We start from the raw sequence: 5000 nt of genomic DNA, 5'->3' as shown, positions 1-5000 counted from the left end.
AAAATTTTTTATCAAGTCTAGGTATTTTTTTTTATTTTTTAAGTGTTAAAAATTCAGAAAATCATAAAAAATAGAAAACCCGTCAGAAAATCACCAAATTTTTTGTGGAACCTTAGAAAAATATTATAAATTTATTTGAGTTGTTATTTGGTGATTTTCTTAAACTTTGCACGGAGACATGACAATGCATGGTGTCACGGTTTCAGATTTTAGCAATAGCCAGGAACCGTGCGGCACTTGACTTGAACACCTTCAAGCCAAGTCAGCCTTAAGAATCACCCAATATCCTGTGAACATGAATACCCTGATTAGTCAATGTTATATAAACGAACAACGAAGCCAACAGACAGCATTCCATCAGAAGCCTCACAGTAGGTACAAAAGATAAGAACTGAACATGGAAATTCATGAACAGGCTACTTATTTTATTATAGGGGCAAAATAGTAATTATACATTATCATCGATGCAATCGTTACAATATTCTCACCTCCCTTGTAGACAGGGGGGATGGTCTACAAGGAGTGAACGCACAACTTGGATCTCCGTAGGCCTACGGTAGCCAACTGGGCCCAGCCCCAGCTGGTGGCCAACTAGTCACTCCCCCCTAAAGAGCCTTAAGAACAACTTGGCCTATGGCAGGAGGAGACATCAACATGTCTCATATGACACCCCCCCTAAAACAAATACATGGAAAGGAATTACAACAAATTGTCTCGGCCATTATCTTCCTACTAATTTCTACTATTTTATCCTAATATTGCTTTCTAGGAATTCCAATGTTGGAAAATTACAGTTTTGGTCCCTGAAAACTCTATGACCCTGACACTCCCCCACTTAAACGGTCGACGTCCTCGTCGACTGGGTTTGTTGGGGTTCTTCAATCTTTGAGTCCGACATTCTTAGGCTTGCAGTGTGATTTGATCCCAGTCCTGCTCAATTAAATTGTTGGACAGCCTTAATCCTTAGTATCTCCTCCCAATTGATCTCTGTGGACTGCTACTTCCTAATGCTGATGAGACTACAAAAGCTCTATCTTCCGGTGGTAAACTTTCTGCCCTTGATTCCTTAGACTACTGCAAACGGTGCTAGAAATTATTGCTCTCCTCCTCTGCATGAATTTATTGCCTGAAGTCATTGATCACTGGTTCTTTTCTCTGCACGAACTTATTGCCTGAAGTCATTGATCACTAGTTCTTTTCTCCTAAACCTGTCTCGCCATTACTCGTCTTTAATTGTCGACCTTACTCCTCGCCTCAACAGCACGACCCCATCGGGCAACAAATCTATCAACCTGCATACACTCGTGCCACACGACATCGTGATTAACCTGTAATAGTCTCATAAGAAAGATTAGTACCACCCATGTCAGATTCAAATACAAATTAGTATAGCAAGTCATCTAAAATACAACCCATTACAACTCAATAGGTGTGCCAACTGCACTTGACCACTAAGACTTGCACTGATTTTACCCATTCCCTTGACATAACACCACGTTATCCCACTTGCAGCAAAGCTCGGCGAATCCTCCTAAGCAATTGGTGTCTCCATTGTCAATAGAGATCACTCCACACTCTCTGTCTCTTTTGTCCGTTTTACAGTCTTCCCTTCATAAGCTCCGGTATTATGCTCACTTTATCTCCTTTTTTCCTCTCTCCCCAAGAATGTAGTTAATGCAAAATGCTTACAAAATGACGCACATCACACACCAAATAACCATGACCACTAAACCCTATGAGCCGCAGAAGACTACTCAAAACAGCTACTAAGATTGACTATACATAAAGCAATTAATATCATCATTATGATTCAAGAATAAGAGATTACTAGAAGACACCCCCTTTTATTATGCCGCTTTCATCATAGCTCTCAACATCGACTTGCCTCACCAACTTGGCTTAAGCAACCTGTGCTTCTTGACCTATCTCGGTCCTCTTCCACGTTGATCCACTTGTGAGAACTTTTGTTTAGCCCTGAGGTCTCTTTCCTGCTCAACAACAAGGGTAGGACTAAATTTGTCCTTTTAATTATACATTATTTTCCAATCCTCTTTTAAGGAAGCTATACCCTGTATGTTTACAATATCTGTTAGCACCAACTTGTCAAGTCCCACATCACGAGGAACCTGACTCAATAATACACAAAATACCTCAAAATGAATAACTAAAATGAAGTAAGACAAAGAATAATATCAGGAAACACCAAAGCATTATACTTGTCTGATGTGAGAGAGTTCCCTCTTGTTAAATTCCCTTCTCTCGTACTGAATTGTCACTAAGGATCTCAATCTCTCCTCATTACCTTGAGCCCCACACTCCTTTGACCAGCTCACTGGTTCTCACTTTTGCCAGTTTCCACTTATCCTCCTTCTTTTGTCGTAGGACGAGTGAATTACTTGCTTTCACAGCCCTGTTGCTCTCAATGGAATTTGATACAACTCTCGCCCAATGTCACCCTACATGCCTCTTGGTTGTCCGATCAAAATGTTCACTTACCTCAAAGAGAACGAACATGTGCTCGGCAATCATAGTTGGTTGGCACCTATCATCCATTGTTTCATACTCTTGTAAAGGATATGTTTTTGAGAGATGAGGCAACTACCACTTTTGATCTATCACCATCTCATCCACACCAGTGCTTCACATGGATCCCTCAAGGCTCTTCTTTCTGCACTAACAACGTAGCACAACATAGCAAGAATTATAGGAGCAATAACTTGCTCACTAATTACGCACCAGGATCAAGTAATTTATAAGAAAATATCATAACAGTTGATAACCATGGTACTCATTTCTCCTAATGATCACATTTATTTATTTACTTATTTTGTTCCACTTACTCACAAATAGACAATACTTCATCGAATGCTACTTTTTGTCGAGTTTACTCTTGCACCCCCTCGTGCTAGATAGCCACTAGTTTCTTCTTCACTGCTCTTGCTTACCTCTCCTTTATCAAGGAACAATTATTGGACAATACAGAGATAACTTGTGTCTTTCTTGGGAGACGCCACACCCATTAACGTCTCGGATTCACTACAGGAAGGAATTGTGAAGTCCATCTTGCTTTTTGATGTCCTTGATTAAGCGAGTTTGTCAAAGGACATGCTCACATTAATCCCTACACTCAAGTTGTCCGCTTTATCTCTATTTCCTCATATCATCCACTTCAGTTTTAGTCTTGATTCTAGCAATTGTGTAAACGGTCCACGAATCTCGTATCTGTGCCCGCTTTGTAGCATCAACTCCAATATACCTGACACCGGGCAATGATATGTTGTTTTATACTAGCTCCAATTCTCATTTCCTCTCTTAAAGTCCTCCATGAGACTTTAAAGATCTCCTCCTCCATCCCATGTCCCTTATTTAACACACAAGTCGCAGAATATTTCCATCATGCTTGATCCCTTCACGCGAACAATACTACCTTAGACGAGGAGGAACAAGGAAGTACAAACAACCTAGAGTTGACAACTCTATGATTTATACCTTATGTTCCCCCCTCCCTTACTCACCAAGTCCTTCAAGACCTTCGAAGCATTTTTGCCCAAGCAATTTGTAGAATAATATGGCTTTCTTCATAGAGAACACTTCATACTGCTTAGTTATGCCACTACTATGTCATCTTGTTAATCACATTTCAGATCGCTCCCCCACTTACTGCTTTAGCCCATCTTCATAGGCGGCTATCAATTAGATACCAGAGTTGAACATCTCTTTAACTCCTTGGTAATAGAATCAACTCAATCTTAGCCATCCTTTGCTCTACACCACATTCAGGAAGGTTTTAAGCTCATCCACGTCTCTTGAATTTGTTGTCATAATCCGCTTACTCTATTAAAAATCAAGTGCCACATTCTTTTGGGTTAGCCATATATGCTAAACAATTCCTTTATGTGCTTTCCTTATGAACACTTTGTTGGAGGTTACCAACTCTCTTGAATAACGAATGTTACATTCTTGTAGTAAAATTGAAGCTTACCATTTCATATCCCTTTTCTCATGTCTAGTGGGAACGCTCTCCATCCATAAGACTTTACACTTTCATCCTTGGAATAAATTTAGCTTTGTAGTTCGATCACATAAATATTGTTCTTTATATATATGCACAATCACAATTCCCAATAATATTAATAAATAAGTTCATATTAAAGAGAAAATCATTTACCTCCATCCCACGACACAGATTGAGGTTCTGGGATTCCACCCTCGCCTACTTCATAGGCATTAGCTCGTAATGCACGCCATTAATAAATGTTCCTCTGGTTCACTTCTGAAGTATTGCTCATAGTCTCTCCTATGTTATCTTTAATATTCTTGCACCATTCCTGCAAGCAAAACAATACATGAGAGGTCTTTGCCTCACTTTTGTCTCAGGAGGCCTCTTGCCTCAATTCTATCTCAGGAGGCCTCTTGCCTCAATTATGTCTCAGAAGGCCTCTTGCCTTAATTTTGTCTAGTGAGGCCTCTTGCCTCAATTTTGAGTGAAATGGTCTCGGGATTCTCAGATGGCCTCAAGTTCTATTGGCTCATCCTCCCCCTTATCACTATACCCTGAGGTCATTACTCCCTCTCCAAGGGCCACTAAAAGGAAGTAGGTAGCACCTAGTCATTACCCTCTCTCCAGAAGACATTTCCAATGGAGTGTGCAGTACTAGGCTATTACCTCTCTCCCAATGGTGTCCCGATGGAGCGTGCAGCACCTCTAGTTAATATGGCCAGTCTAGCTCGAAGGCTCATGCTTTTGTCTTCTTTGCCTCACAATGTGTTATTACTCCACGTAGCTTCATAATTGGGAGGTCACTACCTCCCCCTTTCCCCACTTTATGCTCAAGATCACCCCACTGGGTGTCATTCGCATGAAAGAGGTTTTAGATGGCCTCAATCTCTCGCCAATTTGGCTATCATAGCCAACAACGTTCAATTTTTTTTTTCTTTCTAGTGCCTCAAAGCACTTCTAACCAGAATCAATCTCCAACGCCTTCTCCTCGTAAGTGGTA

This window comes from Manihot esculenta, unplaced genomic scaffold (assembly GCF_001659605.2).
Source record: "Manihot esculenta cultivar AM560-2 unplaced genomic scaffold, M.esculenta_v8 Scaffold64, whole genome shotgun sequence".
NCBI lineage: Eukaryota > Viridiplantae > Streptophyta > Magnoliopsida > Malpighiales > Euphorbiaceae > Manihot > Manihot esculenta.
This window is presented reverse-complemented; position numbering follows the sequence as displayed.